Source organism: Octopus sinensis, linkage group LG13 (assembly GCF_006345805.1).
Source record: "Octopus sinensis linkage group LG13, ASM634580v1, whole genome shotgun sequence".
Lineage (NCBI taxonomy): Eukaryota > Metazoa > Mollusca > Cephalopoda > Octopoda > Octopodidae > Octopus > Octopus sinensis.
In genome coordinates, this window is record NC_043009.1 from 63,402,258 (window position 1) to 63,419,862 (window position 17,605).

Genomic DNA, 17,605 nt, shown 5'->3' on the forward strand with positions numbered 1-17,605 from the left:
ACGACACTGATGCAAATGCTACGTTGGAAGCAAAAATGGCTTTTGCACTTGTCTTTGTATCTTTGTGCATGATTGACTAATATCTGGACGCTCTTGCAGCAGGGCTGTCACAAGAAGTTTATACTTTGCTCAATTGGTTTCAAGATACATATCTGGACCTGGCATTCCGTCGGTTATGACGACATGGGTTCCAGTTGATCCAACCAACGGAACAGTTTGCTCGTGAAATTAAAGTGTAAGTACCTAAGGCACTCCACAAACACGCGCACCCTTAATGTAGTTCTCAGGAAAATCCAGCGTGACACAGAATGTGACAATGTTGGCCCTTTAATTTACAAAATACAACTCATTTTTGCCAGTCGAGTAGGCTGGTGCAATGTGGAATGATGTGCTTTGGACAGTGACACACCGCATCGCAGGGAAACGAACACTGAACCTTACGATTATGAGCCAAATATCCTTACCACTAAGACACACGCCTTCACTTGCATGCATGTATTGGTATTAAAACAGACAAGGAAATGAAAGATGAAGTCTTCTATTTTGCCTCGAAATATGTTTTTTTTTCTTTTACCAAAGAACTTTAAACGAGATATACAATCATCCTAGGAGTAGCCCATCGTCAATTGCAGTACGATCTTCGTATGAAATATCCAACGATATGGAAAGTAGTAGATGGACTGCGAAAAATACAGAAAGGGTGAGATGCCTACTATGAACGTTGGATATGTACTGCCTTAAACACTTAAAACGTATAGTGAAGAAGACGAAAGAATATATAAAGCTTCTGTGAATTTTGGAAACATAGATGCTGCAGAGTACTTGAGGAATGCTGCTTGAAATAATTGGCAAATAAAGAATTGAATAAAGTTAGCTTTTCAAAAAAAAAAACAACTAATTTTTTTATCTTTCGCCGGTTCATATGTCAAGGGAGATAACTCCATTTAACAAATCCAGACGATTATATTGTTTCTTTCTGACCCCGCTCTCTATCCCTTTCGTTCACTTTCTCTCTGTCGTGGACCCACATCTCTAAACCACTAAGGGTTCACAATAATAATAATAATAATAATAATAATAATAATAATAATAATAATGATGATGAATAATATAATAATATAATAATAACAATAATAATAATAATAATAATAATATATAATAATAATAATAATAATAATAATGATGATGATGATGATAATAATATAATAATAATATAATAATAATAATAATAATAACAATAATATAATAATAATGATGATGATGATAATAATAATAATAATAATAATAATAACAATAATAATAATAATATAATAATAATAATAATGATGATGATGATGATAATAATAATAATAATAATATAATAACAATAATAATCATAATAATATATGATGATGATAATAATAATAATAATAATTAATAATAACATATAATAATAAGTATATGTACATTGTTTTGTCTTGGTAAAAAGATGGGCACAGCAAATATTCTGCTCAATACCACAGATTTGCTTGTCAGTTGTTTGACCTTAACCAGTTGAGCATGTCCCTTAGTGGCTGACGATATGTGCATCTCTGATCACGAGCAGAAGTAGTGGGGGAGCATCATAGCCATGTGTTGAGAGGGATTCTTTGGGGTTTGAATAATTCACCTCTGGAAACATGAGTGGTTTTTTTCAACATCCTTAACAACCCTTATTCAGGGACCGTTTGAGTGGGATGGGCTACTCAACCTGAAGAAAATTCTAACTGGGCCCCACCTGCAAGGTCATGTGCTGTTTATCTTGATATGAGATCACCATGGCGCGCACATATGGTTGTGATGCATGTGCCTGGTGTACCTTTATCAGACAGGTAGTCATGATGGGTATATTGGGCTTCGTATATTTTACCCCAGTTCACTTTGATGGCATGAACTGCTCTCTTACTCAATAATAATAATAATAATAATAATAATAATAATAATAATAATAATAATAATAATAATAATAATATAAACTGGGAACAATGTAAGACAACATAATGTGGGAAATAATAACTACAATAATAACAATCCTTGCTATTATATAGGCTCAAGGGCTGAAATTTTGTTGGCTTAATTCGTTCCATGTGTATGAGGGAGAGGAAAATATTTACGTCAACTGGGTTTATTTAATAAATTGTTGTGTGTGTGTGTGTGTTTACTTTAAGTTTTTAAAATACTGTCACTAAAAATGCTGTCGCTATAACAGGTTCAATATCTAGTGAAACCGCGCCAAATCAACAACGTCTAAACAGGCACGCCCAGTCGGCCCCTTCCGTTCTGTTAAGCAACAAATTGGACTTTATATACTCTTTGGAGAAAGATACTAAAAGCATTTGACAATGCATATAGAAAAAAATTAACTAACCAACTCTTGCTGAGGTGTTTAAAATCCGTTCACGTGTTTTCGTATTTTTTTCTCAGCTTTGATTGCTTTGAGAATTGTGGGTAGAGAAACTATTTCACGAAACGTAATGTTATGATATCATTGAAAAACATTTCTTTCGCAGTATCTCTCATATTTCAATGATGGAAGGAAGCGGCTCAAGAAGCTGTTGTGATAAATATATTCAAATACATTCATATTGTTAGTCTCAAAACTTAAAAGAATGTATTAACTTGTTGCAGACAGTCAATACAAGGGAGATAATGTTTCCTCATATTTGATCAGATTCGAAGTTTGAGCTTCAAATTAAGGAATAAGGAATAAAATGCAAGAAATGCACATAGTTATATATTTATTTACCTATTGTTGTTGTTGTTGTTATAATTATTGTGCATTTATTACAAAATTCTTAAAATTTTTAATCAGTGGTAATCATGTACAGCACTATTTCATTCTTTTTTGAAATCTTCAGCATGACACAACCTGAAATACATTAATTAACCATTTTATGAAGGACAACATTTCTCATGGATGGGAAATAATTACAGTCTGAAAGAAATGCATGGAAAATGTGTTTTTCTGTTCCTTCTTTTGTCTTCGTAGAGCGATATCATGATTCCGTAAATGATTTCACTGCTGTACTCTACGCCGGTTTTGATGGCACCAATGAACCTTCTCCTAGCATGAAGGATTCCACAATGTCAATAGGTCAGTGGCTGATGCTGTAAATATAATTAGCTTTAAATTTAATTATAATTCAGTAAAACATTTTTCATAATTAGCTATAGCACAAGTAAAATCTAATCCAATAGAACATGTGTGTGTATGTGTGTGTGTGTGTATGTGTGTGTGTGTGTGTGTGTGTGTGTGCAATATATAGGATGTATGGCTTTGTGGTTAGGGTGTTGCACTCACGATTGGGAGATCGTGGTTTCAACTCCTGGTCCGAGTGGGGCGTTGTGTTCTTGAGTAAAAACTTCATCTCACGTTGCAACGTTAATTTCATGGAGGCAGTACTGCACGTGCATTTGATTGCAATTTAACAAATCATTCGTGCACGTCGTTCTGCAAACGCTGAACACTCATCGAAGAGAGATTCTGTTTTGTGTGTGTGTGCGTGCGTATGCAGGAATACACACACACACACACACACACACACACACACCACACACACACACACATATATATATATATATATATATATATGTATATATATATATATATGGAAAATAGTCAAGGTAGAAAATGCTAAAATAATTTTATAAAAAACATTTCAGTACCTGTTTCAGTTATTGAGACCTTTTCAACTTTAAGTATGGAAAACAATTAAATTTAGAAAAATTAGAAAAGTTTTTTTTAAAGAATATTGTTCAAATACAAGCTTCTGCCTGTCTCTGTCTCTATTGTTTACTCCTGTGGGTTCGAAGTCGTTGCGTGTATATATATATCCGCCCAAAACAAAAATCGCACTCTCATCTCATAACAACAATACGACACAATTATTTCACCTCAATTGGCCCCGCTCTCTTTAATATTACACCAAAACACATTAAAACAGAAACAGACCCTATAGGGTTCAAGAAGCCTTTGGACAGATTCCTTTAAGAAATCCCGGATAAACCCCCTACACCCGGATATGTCTCTGTAAACAATAACTCTCTACTTGAGTGGGCCATAGTGCCCAAATTCTGACTTGAAAGACTTCACTAGGTGGTGCTATTAAGTTAGACATGGCCTGAGCCAATAATGGCCGAAACCTATCAAAGTATTAAAGTATCAAAGTATATATATATATACCATTAAGTATATATATATATATATATATATATATATATATATATATATATATATAATATATATATATATATATATATATACTCAATGGTAGATAGATTTAATGTAATTCAAACACAGTAATCCAGGAATCAGACATCTGGGAGCTGCGTTAGCGATTTAAGAAATCGACTGAAAATTTTCAGGATCAAAACAAAACGGAATAATGATAATAAAAACGGGAGCAAATCACACAAAAAAGAAAAATGGACTGTATAGCATATTAATTTACAAGAAAGAAATATGGAGTGTTTAACGCCTCGGAGAATAGTCCTTCATAATAAAAAAAAAACAGAGAGAAAAAAAGAAGAAAATGATAAAATAAGAAAAGAGGAGAAAGTTCTCTCTAACGGTTTTAGATTTGTCGTCAAAGGTACGTGTATGAAATGTAAGATGGACGGAGGTGGATGGGCAAAGAAGCTGTTTTCACAAAAAGTAGATTATTTGTCAAGAGAGACAATTAGCGAGCGAGTAGTTATTTAGCAAAGAAGAATGTTTACAAATGTAGTTGAGAAGAGAAGTGCAATCAAGAATATGATTATTGTGCCTTTGTGCACGAAGGCAACTGATGTGCATGTGGAAGTGTGTGTGTGTGTTTTTATGAGGTGCTGTGCGTGTGGGTGTGAGTGCAATGATGTAGCTTTAGTGCGTAAGTTTTGGATGTGCTGTGGGTTCATGTGTAAGGGTGTGCGTGTATCAAGTGTGTTATTGTGTAGTAAATGGAAAATTTGTACTGAGTATGTGAATGTGTTGCTGTGCAGTTTTTTATGAATAGAACGATTGGCGTGTGTAAGCATGTGTTATGCTGTATTGAGTAGTGAATGGAAACGTGTGGAGCGCGCTCGTGTGCGTGCGTGCGTGTGTGATGTGTATGATAAGTGCATGATAAATATCATAGGACAAGGAGACATTGGCGAGTGTACCGAGACAGAAGAGCGTTGGCGAGTGTGCCGAGACAGAAGAGGAATGCGGACACACAAAGAGTTGTGAGTGTGTTATCTGTATGTATGTATATGTATGTGTGTGAAGGATGGGAGCTGTATACGGGTATTTCGAAGTAGTGAGTGTGTATGCTTTTAGAGTGAGGTGTGTGTGTAGTGCGTGTGGAGTCATTCAGTGCGTATGTGTGTATTTGGAAGCCGTGTACGTGTTTTGTGTTTGAGCTGGGTGCATGGGTAGTGGTGATGCATGTATAGGTACACGGATCTGTGTGCGTGTGTGTGTATGTATGTGCGTGCGTGTGTTCGTGAACCTGTGTAACCAAGGAGAAGCTTGTTTAAGCCGTGTGGATGTGTTGTGCCAAGGTGGAGAGTAAGTTATTTGGGTTGTAGTCAAGCTACAGGAGAACGATGGCGTAGGAGAATACCAGAGATTGGAAGATATAGAGAAGATTGATCAACTGAGCTGAATCGATGGGCCACAGGTGACCGGTGGCATTTAATAGAGTAAAGGAAGTTACTGTTTGTAGTGTGGAGCACGAAATTCTCAGGCAATGGTTCGAGTTCGAATGGCAATGGATACGGGGACAGGCAAAGAATCAAGGATAAGCCTAAGAATGTGCCAATAAATCACTCCGATTGCGAGTGCGCTTGATAGAGTAGGTATTTGGGAAGGAGCTCGGAAGGGATGAGGTCCGACTGAAGTGCTGTAGGCTGGTGTGTTGAGGGGGGTAACGTGTAGGAGTGAGAGATGGAAGGAAAAGGAAAGCGGTTTCTGTTGGGATGGGCACGAAGCAAACGAGCAAACGTATTCTAGACTCCTGTGTACGGTTCTCAAATAACCGGAAGTCTCGAACAACCGGTACCCAAATAAAAAAAAAATAGAGAAAATGAAGAGTCAAGAGATTTTATGCTAACTTTTGTTAATTAATTGTCACCAAAAGAAAGTTTTACTGCGTCTAAAATGAATCATTGCTTCTCAAAGTACAGTGTTTTATTTTACTGTATTTATAGGACCTGTATTTTATTAGGTTAATAAATCTTGTTCTTTACTTAAATCATATTTTTTTTATTTCTTTCTATTTCTCTCATTTCTACGATATTTAGAATATTAATGACAATTCTGATGTATGTGTGTATGTGTTTATATGCGTGTGCGTGTGCAGTATATGTCAATGACAAATTATTTTCCACGCATCGGTACTTATGCACGTGGATGTGTGTGTGAAATGTGAAAGTGTGAGTCTGCTTCTGTTTACATCTATGTATGTATGAATATCTGCAATATAATGTGTATAAATTTATATGCACGCGTATATATGTGATGCCTATGCGAATGCATGTGTGTGTTTGCGCGTATGTACGTATGAGTGTTTACGCATGCGTGTTGGTGCTAATACGTGTGCGTGTGCGGTGTATGTCAACGATGGATTGTTTTTGCACGCATCGATACTCATGGACGTGGTTGCGTGTATGTATGTGTGTGTGTGTGTGTGTGGTGTGTGTGTGTGTGTTTGTGTGTGTGTGTGTGTTTGTGTGTGTGTGTGTCTAAATTTTGATCTGTCCAATTGTAAGTGTACATGTACACAGGCCACTCGGGGGTTTTCGTGCCTTGTAATTTCCTGGGTTTCTTTTATTTAGACAGACATTTAAGCGGCGTCTGAACGTGAAACCCTATCTCTAACACAAACATCATGCTACAGCTACAAACAGCTTCTCTGAGTAACAGAACACACACACACACGCTACATGGGTGTGCGTACGGCCATACGCATGCCTTCAGATACACGAAAACTCACACACACACACACACACACACATACACACACACACACACATTCATTCATATACGTAGCTGTATATATATCTGTATGTATATGTATATATGCTGAGGACTTACCACATAATTGCGTGTATATATATATATATACATACATATATATATATATATATATATATATGTATGTATATATATATATATATATATACATATATATGTATATATATATATATACATATATATGTATATATATATATATATATTATATATATATATATATATATATATACATATATATATATATATAACATATATATATACACACACACATACACACTCATATTTCAAATTACTATGCTCCTATGTATATATATATATATATATATATGGTGTGTGTGTTTGTGTGTGTGTGTGTGTGGTGTGTGTGTGTGTGTGTGTGTGTGTGTGTGTGCGTGCGTGCGTGCGTGTGTATACGTATGTCTATTTTAGTGAACATGATGGAATACCGTCCGCTACATAGAAATTCATAAGCGGTCCCTCGCTATATTTAGAAAATGTTGACCTTGTCTGCAGTGACCCTGGGGGGGAATGAGTGCACGTTTATCACGACTTCAAAAATGTCACTTTACCAAGTGAAATTACTCACCAGTTAACCCAGGCAACTCCTTAGCAGATTTAATGATCTTAAAATTTACGCTTTTTTACAAAATTACAATAGCAAATGTGGGTGACCCTACAAGTAGTAGTATCAGAATACCACTATTGTAGCTAAAACAGTTGTGATACCCGTATATCTGCACTGGGTAGGAGTATTATAACGTCAGTCTATTAAAATAGACATTCATATTTCTCTTCTTAAGAAGGCGGCTGTGTCGGAGAAAATGTCGGACAAAATGCTTAGCGGTATTTCGTCCGACTTTACATATACATAGATATACACACTCATATTTCAAATTACTATGCTCCTATATGTATATATATATATATATGGTGAAAATTCACAAAAAAAATAAACAAAAAACGAAGACAGGTGGTGTAGACAACAAACAGATGTATTAGTTTAACGCTCCTCGGGAAGTGAAAAAGTCTTTAACGTTTCGAGCCTACGATCTTCCACAGAAAGGAACACGGAAAGAAACAAGGAGAGAAAATTATGAATGTGTAGTGGCTAACGATCTATCATGGTGAAGGCCGGACAAAAGGGGCGCACAGGAGAGCTAGGGAGAAGGGGAGATAACAAAGTGGTGATATATATATATAATATATATATATATATATATATATATATATTATATATATATATATAATATATATAATTCAGCAAAACAATTAAGATTCAAATGAATATGGTACTTAACTTAGATGCACCAGAATTCTTTATGGTATTAACCATAAAAATATATGGGGTGATTATAGCCAAGAAAAAAGTAACAACAATGGATCAGTAATTCGGTACAATTGTTTCATACTGAGAACATTTTTATTTAAAGCTGCAAATATTACAGCAAATATAATGTCAAGTATTCATCAGCCAAATCACATATATGTTTTCCAACCATCCTAGAGAGTGTAAATATCCTTATGAAGCATTCAGAGTGAGTTCTATGACTTTGAAGTAAGGTAATAAGCAGACTTTATATAAGGATATTTACACTTTCTAGGATGGTTGGAAAACATATGTGATTTGGCTGATGAATTCTTGACATTATATTTGCTTTAATATTTACAGCTTCAAATAAAAATGTTCACAGTATGAAACAATTGTACCGAATTACTGATCCATTGTTGTTACTTTTTTCTTGGCTACATATATATTTAAAAAACATTTTTTTAATTATTAATATAAATCTATATATATAAAACTGTAGTTGTGTGAGTGTCTGTCCCCTTCGATTTAGATTCCTAACTCCTCCCACATTTTGCGGTGCAGTTTAACCAAATTCGGGTATCTTATAGTCGTGATTAATATCGAGCCCGTCTGGCTATTAGCGCGCGTCTACGATGAGTCTACGATTTTAAAAATAATTTAACATCATTTTTTATTCCATTTTAATGCATAATTTTTCGTGTGTCGATGGTGGCGGAGTTGGCGTCCATGGTCACACCTGCACCTGTGTTTGCTTCTCCCCCTTCTTCCCTCCCTCGTGAAGCTGTGGGGAAGGGAGCGTAAGGAAATCAACGTCGTAATGCGTTGTCAAGGAGACCAACGTTCTTTTAGAACAACGACTTCATGGCTTGAAGACACCAAAACAGAAATGGCTAAGAAATCCCGAATTGGCATCTATAAGGGAAGTAACTCTCTAAAAATGCTTATATAGTTATTTCCCTTACAAATCCGAGCAACGCCGGGCGATACTGCTAGTATAAATATAAATTAATAATTTTAAATTTAAATAATTTAAATTTCAAATTTTATATTTTATATATTTTGTAAATTATATAAATTATTTTTATTTTATGTTTTGGTTTATGTTTTTCACTGTTTGATTTGCCTAATAGTGGTTTTATCTCTAATTTAATTTATATATATTATATATATATTATATATATATATATATATATATATATATATATATATATATATATATATATATATATTATATATACACGCACACGCATCTCTTTCACTCTCTGTAAATAATATATACGTATATGTGTTTGTGTGTGTATGTGTATGTCTATTTTAGTGATTTCCATTGTGTGAATATGATGGAACACCGTCTGCTATATAGAAATCCGTAAGTCCATCTTTACGTTCTGAGTTCAAATTCCGCCGATGTTGACTTAGCCTTTCATCCTGTTGGGGGTCGATAAGATAATTGCCATTTGATCCCCGGGTTCGGTGTAATCGATTAGCACCCCCACCCACCCAAATTTTAGACCCTGTGCTTAAAGCAGCAAGATTTATTACTGTTCTTAAGGCAGTTAATGGGCAGAATCGTTAGCAAGCCGGATAAAATGCTTAGCAGCATTTTGTCCGTCTTTCCGTTCTGATTTGAAATTTTGCCCGAGGTCGACTTTGCGTTTCATTCAATCAGAGTCAATAAAACATATAGCACTTGAGCCCTGGAATCCATGGAATTGACTCATCCCTTCTTCAAAATGTCAGGCCTTGTGTCGCCTGTAGCAGAAAGGATTAACACCGTTCTTATATTGCTAATGACGTCAATGGATCGGTGGCTGCAACAAAGTCATTCATGATTGTCATTGACTTCAGTTTCCTGAGAAAGTGTCATTTAATCACAATTTAACTACAAGGAAACAAAGAAACAGAAAAATGGAAAAATAAGGAATGGGATTAAACAACAGAAGATGGAAGAGAAAGAGGAAGAGAAAGAGGAGGAGGAGGAGGGGGTTAATGAGTTAGAATAAAATCAAGTAACACTGGCACGAACATCCGTAAATATGTTTCAAGATTAGATATCGTCAGATTTACATTTACATCACCAACCTAGCTGCACCCGGTGCTTACAAAGTCCTGACTAACTCTTCCCACAAAAACCTTCTGCTACCAACAGATGTGAACTGTACAACTTTATGGTATTTAGTTATGTATAGCATTGGCGAACTGTGCTGAGAGCAACACAATACGAGTAAGATGTGAACAGCAGACGTTTCGGCTATTTGTTGCGGTTCAATATTGGCGAAACCATCTGTCATTGTTCCTAACCCATGGCATAAAAGAAGCGCATAAACTTAGATCTGTCTATCTGTTGGCCTTTCATTCTTCCTTTTTTTTCTTTCTTTCTTTCTTCCTTTCTTTCCTTCTTTCTTTCTTTCTTTCTTTTCTTCTTTATACTCTCTTTTACTCTTTTACTTGTTTCAGTCATGTGACTGCGGCCATGCTGGAGCACCGCCTTTAGTCGAGCAAATCGACCCCAGGACTTATTCTTTGTAAGTCTAGTACTTATTCTATCGGTCTCTTTTGCCGAATCGCTAAGTTACGGGGACGTAAACAGACCAACGTCGGTTGTCAAGCGATGGTGGTGGTGGTGGGACAAACACAGACACACAAACATATACACACACATACATATGTATATATACATATATACGACGGGCTTCTTTCAGTTTCCATCTACCATATCCAATCACAAGGCTTTGGTCGGCCCGAGGCTATAGTAGGAGACACTTGCCCAAGGTGCCACGCAGTGGGACTGAACCCGGAACCATGTGGTTGCTAAGCAAGCTACTTACCACACAGCCACTTCTACGCCTATGTATGTATGTCTATATGTATGACCTTAAACGGTCCCTCTGTTGCCCCAACATATTTCCTCTATATACGTGTCGCTCCGATGGTTAACTGGTCGACTTTACTGTTTCGTATACCACGGCTTCTGCACTGTGCTGACTGTTTACTAGAAACTCATTATAAACCCTGCATGAACATCCTGCCTCTATCTCCAAGGTAAAGGTATTGCTATATTTTTAGCGTTGGGTGAGCGACGTGTCTGCTGTCGTCCGTATTGTCTATTGGTAAAATTCGGTGCGAAACCTATGGTAACATACTGATCAATTATATGCAAAACCAGTAAAATATTGTTCAACGATATAAAAAAACAGATGTGCTTTCTTACTTATACTGAGTGTGCATATGTCTGATTTATGGACACCTAACTACTTACTCTCACATACGCTCGCGCGCACACACTACACCCACATTCATAACTTAAATTTAGAGAGGATCCGTCCCCTCTGTCCCCCATTCTATTCTACTCTGTGACAGAAAGCGATCAAAATCTACTTTTTGCCACCCTCTTTCACTCTTTGTCCGCCTGTTTCTCTGATTTCTTCTTTTTGGTATTTCTCTCTCTCTCTCTCTCCCTCTCTCTTTCTCTCTTCCTCCCCCTCTCTTTCTCTCTGTATGTATGCATATATATGTATACATTTATATTTGTGTGCGTGTACGTGTGCTTATACGAATGCATGTTTGTACATGTATATTTATACACACACACGTGTGTATATATATATATATATATATATATATATATATATATATATATATATATATTATATATATATATATATATATCTTATACACATACACATATGCATATATGAATGTACATACTTATATATATGTATATATGTATGCATATATATAGATATATATATATAATAATATATAATATATATATATATATATATATATATATATCTTTCTCTTCTCTCTCTCTCTCTCTCTCTCTATATATATATATAATATTGGCCGCTCGCTTAGCCAGCGGGGTGGCGTCATTCGAAGGCTAAAACAATGCGAACGCATTGGTGACCAGCGATGTGTAACTACATCTGATGGACTGTCGGTCACGTGATCACGTGATATATATATATATATATATATATATATATTATACTACAGTTATCGCCCGGCGTTGCTCAGGTTTCTAAGGGAAATAACTATAAAGCATTTTTAGAGAGTTATAGCCAAAATATAGCAAAAAAATGGAAAGAGAAATGATGGTAAATTTTTTTTTTGAGAGTTAAAAAAGGTGGAGTTGCGTCCCCTAGACGTCTGTGGTTGGGTTTCTAATTCTCGACCCCATGTCGAATTTATCGATTTTTTTCAGAACTGGGGGAACTTTTCAAAATTTTCGCTGCGTTAGTTTTGAATTATGACATTGGGCTATGTGTGTGTCAAGTTTCATCAGAATCGGTTGAAAGCCGTGGTCAGAGTGAGGTACGAGAAACAGACACACAGAAAACGCACAGACAAACTGCCGTTTATATAGAGAGAGATTATATATTATATATATATATATTATACATAATATATATATATAATATATATATATTATATATATATAATATATATATATATATATATATATATATTATACATATATATATACATATATATATATAGGCACACGCGCACGCAGTCCAGAGACATGCAAGTGGTGTCATATGCAGACAGACACAGAAAATATGGTTAATATGTTTGTCATTCACTCTTTGCCAGCCTTTGCCTAAGCCTAAAGGAATATGCGTGTGTTTATGTGTGTTTGTGAATGTGTGTATGAGGGGAAAGCAGAGTACGATGTATGTGGGAATCTTTTAGAAAGACTTATGTGACTTGATAAAAAAAAGAAACATGAAAGAGAACTGGAGAAGGACGGGTCGGACATACATTCCTACAGAGAGAGAGAAATAGCTATAGACAGCCAGGCGCGCAACTGATAAGGTTCCTGGGTGAAATTAATATATACAACTGATATGAAAGCGAGGTAGTGGTGTTGTCGTCGTCAGACAGGGTCAGTTTAAAAGGTTCAATCGTTATATCTCAATTTCTGGAGTTCCACAATTGTTTCTCTTAACACGGCTGTCATTTTGACCCAGCTGGCAAAGCACGAGATCACTATTTTCTGGTTGCTTTTTTTTCTTCTGGTCGTGTCACAATCCCCAGACAGTCTCAACAAGGGTTTTGACGAATCAGTAAGTAAATAAATAGATGCCCAAATAATTAGGATGCTGGTTAGCCGGTTTCAGAGGTGTTTTCTTGACAAGCATGAAATAAAATTCTTCAGCTTACAATCCTAACTGAAGATAGATTAGCAAGAAGGTTTAAATGTCAGCTGTAAACGGATTGCTACAGAATGAGACTGCCACACATCCGGTATAGGATTTATGAGGGTTTCCTGAACTATCCAAGTTTTCTTTTTCGGTACAACTGGAGAAGAGACACAGTAAAGGATAAAGGATCTGACTTTAAGCTGAAAATGGATCCGGAGTTAATATTTGTCGCATGTGTTTGAATTCGGGTATTTTGTTATGAATGTTAATAGAACATATTATTCTAGCTACATTATCGAGGATCACCTAACAAGAGACTGGAAATATTTCTGAAAACTCCTACTGTTCTCTCCAGAGAAGTAGTTGACACTCATAACAGTTCAAGACGTGATGCCCGTTAACAAGTATTTAGAATGGTGTTGAGAATAGATTTTATGAAAACATAGACGTAGTTACAAAGAAAAGAAGTTTTTAACCATAAATATTGGTTTCAAAGGTCAGCGATTTCGGGGAAAGGTCTAAGTCGATTATGTCGACCCAGTGTTCCCAAAGTCGATCTCGGCGGAATTTGAACTCAAAACGTAAAGATGGATGAAATGCCGCTATTTTGCCCGAGGTGGAAGCAATTCTGTTAACTCGTATTCTTATATAGGTCTAAATATTGGCTGGAAATAGAACTGAAATAAAATCGACCATTTTCTACAGCACCGTTGTTGTGGGGAGAGATAAGGATATGGTTTTGAGCTATCATCTTAAATATGTAGTATTCTGTGCTGTCCATCAACAATTATTGCAGGGCAAGCATTTTACTGTACGACCATTATCAAACAATATATGGTCACTATCTATCAGATAGTGTATAACCATCAATAGTTAACTTCTGATTACCAACAGTCAGCGTATGGCTCTCAGTTTATGTATGAACACTATCATCCAGTGCATGGCCATAAAACAGTCAATGTATGACCAACTGGTTAAATGACTAACCAATTGACTAGCAATCGATCGGTTGTTTGTCTGTCAAAGTTCTTTCGTTGCTGTTCGCAAACTTTTCAGTGACTCGTGACTCCCAACTCGCTCCAAAGTCTGCTTTGTCTATCTGAGAGTTGGTCTTATAAGAGTCAAGGGTGCGAACACCAACAACAGAACTTTACCGGACAAACAAACGACCGATCGATAACCCTAACCCTAACCAACACATTAAACAAACGATTGATTCTTTAATTGATTAGTTGGTTTGATACTTAACAAATTGACTAATAATACAGAAGAGGAATTGAACTGTGTGTGTGTGTGTGTGTGTTATTATTATTGGCGCAATGACTCTCCCAAAACGCAACTGAACTTGTTTCAAGACTCGAATTAACATCAAGAACCTTGCAAGCCAAACACAAAAATAAAATAAACTTCCTAAAGTACATGTCATTCCACGTTTCCTGAAATGTGTTTCCTTTGAGCAAAAATGGTTTATTTTTGTTTAAAAGTAAACCGAATGCGTTTTCACAGGCAAAACGGAACTGAAAATCTAAACTAAAAAGTGCAGCACTTCACTAATTGCAAACACATGTATAATTACTCCAGTCAAGGTTTCCCTCCCATTTTAATAAACCCTCGTTACACTTTCTACGGGGTTAAAAACCTGAATAGCTAATTGATTAAATATTTCGTTTATTCTTTTACTTGTTTCACTCATTTGACTGCGGCTATGCTGCAGCACCGCCTTTAGTCAAGCATATCAACCCCAGGACTTATTCTTTGTAAGCCTAGTACTTATTCTATTGTTTTTTTGCCGAAACGTTAAGTAATGGGGACGTAAACACACCAACATCGGTTATCAAGCGATGTTGGTGGGGGGGGAACAAACACAGACACACAAATATATACACACACATACATATATATGTGTGTATGTATGTTATATATATATATATGTATGTATATATATATATATATATATATATTATATATATATATATATATATATATGATATGTAGGTCCCGGGTTGATTCGGGGTTAACCACAGTAAATAAGGTACTCAATACATAGCAGAGTAAAATTAATTTATTATATAGAAGGAGCTTCTACAGGACTAGAACTGTTTCATTCAAGAGAAATCTTCAGGAAGCTCAGGGAGCTTCCTGAAGATTTCTCTTGAATGAAACAGTTCTAGTCCTGTAGAAGCTCCTTCTATATAATAAATAAAAAAAAAAAAAAAAAAAATATATATATATATGTACGGCGGGCTTCTTTCAGTTTCCGTCTACCAAATCCACCCACAAGGCTTTGATCGGCCCGAGGCTATAAGAGAAGATACTTGCCCAAGGTGCCACGCAGTGAGACTGAACCCGAAACCATGTGGTTGGTAAGCAATCTACTTACTACACAGCCACTCCTGCGCCTAAACATTTCATTTCTATATCTTCATTCTATATAATATAGATAACTAATATATTTAGTAAATAGTTACTTAAGCGTGGAGACGCAATGGCCCAGTGGTTAGGGTAGCTGCTCGCGGTCGTAGGATCGCGGTTTCGATTCCCAGACCGGGAATTGTGAGTGTATATTGAGCGAAGACACCTAAAGCTCCACGAGCCTTGATCTGAGATCGTGTGTTGGAATGAAAACAATTGCAGCATTGGAAGGTGTTTATAAGCCATTTAAGAAACACACGAAAACTAGCACGGGATTTTGTCAGTGAACAGGTCACGGTCTCAAAGCAACGAAAATATTTTGACAAATTAAATTTAAATGTTGAAGTGAATCTAACGGTTTTTGTGTGTTTCTTAAAAATATTTGTCGTCTTATCATAAACTTATCAGGGCGGCGAGCTGGCAGAAACGTTAGCACGCCTGGCGAAAAGCTTTGCGATATTTCGTCTGCTGTTACGTTGTGAGTTCAAATTCCGCCGAGGTCGACTTTGCCTTTCATCCTTTCGGGGTCGATAAATTAAGTACCAGTTACGCACTGGAGTTCGATGTAATCGACTTAATACCTATGTCTGTCCTTGTTTGTCCCCTCTATGTTTAGCTCCTTGTGGGTAATAAAGAAATAGGTATTTCATCTGCCGTTACGTTCTGAATTCAAATTCCGCCGGGTTGACTTTACCTTTCATCCTTTCGGGGTCGAGAAACTAAGTACCAGTTACGCACTGGGGTTCGATGTAATTGCCTTAATCCGTTTGTCTGTCCTTGTTTGTCCCCTCTGTGTTTAGCCCCTTGTAAATAATGTCGAAATAGCATGACTAGTAAAGAAATAGGTATTTCGTCTGCCGCTACGTTCTGAGTTCAAATTCCGCCGAGGTCGACTTTACCTTTGATCCTTTCGGGGTCGATAAATTAAGTACTAGTTGGGTACTGCAGTCGGTCTAATCGACTGGTCAACCCCAGAAAAAATTTCGGGCCTTGTGCCTAGAGCAGAAATGATTATTATAAACCTATAATTCCTTTCATTCGTTACAGAATCTCTCTGAAGATAGAGAAAATCTTTAAGGTGAAATCGAATCTCCCTAATCGATGATGTGCTGCAATGGCCGGATGGATCAATTCCTCTTGGTTTGTATTCAGCCGTTGGCTATGTAAAAGGCGATGGAGCTCGTGACTTTTAATACACAAATCTGAGGATAGAATAGGTAAAAAAATAAACTGGAATAAGTAGATATTGATGCGCTGTTTCGCTGTATAGAGTAACAGGATCGAATCCTGATACAGCAACATCAATTAACCAGCCCTGTCTCTGTGGGGGGGGGGGCAGCACTCCGTCGGTTACGACGACGAGGGTTCCGGTTGATCCGATCAACGGAACAGCCTGCTCGTGAAATTAAAGTGCAAGTGGCTGAGCACTCCATAGACACGTGTACCCTTAACGTAGTTCTCGGGGATATTCAGCTTGACACAGAAAGTGACAAAGCCGGCCCTTTGAAATACAGGTACAACAGAAACAGGAAGTAAGAGTGAGAGAAAGTTGTGGTGAAAGAGTACAGCAGGGATCACCACCATCCCCTGCCGGAGCCTCGTGGAGCTTTAGGTGTTTTCGCTCAATAAACACTCACAACGCCCGGTTTGGGAATCGAAACCGCGATCCTATGACCGCGAGTCCGCTGCCCTAACCACTGGGCCATTGCGCCTCCCCTG

At 36.6% G+C, this 17,605-nt stretch overlaps 1 long non-coding RNA gene across 1 annotated transcript in view; it reads right to left on the bottom strand.

The window, feature by feature from the left end:
- Nucleotides 1-2,799: 2,799 nt before the first annotated feature.
- Nucleotides 2,800-17,605, bottom strand: part of LOC118765726 — a 20,035-nt gene continuing 5,229 nt past the window's right edge. The window contains exons 3-4 of the long non-coding RNA XR_005001597.1: nt 11,577-11,578; nt 2,800-2,812 (exon numbers count right to left, since the gene is read on the bottom strand). This is a non-coding gene — a long non-coding RNA (uncharacterized LOC118765726). The remainder of the gene's footprint in view (nt 2,813-11,576; nt 11,579-17,605) is intronic.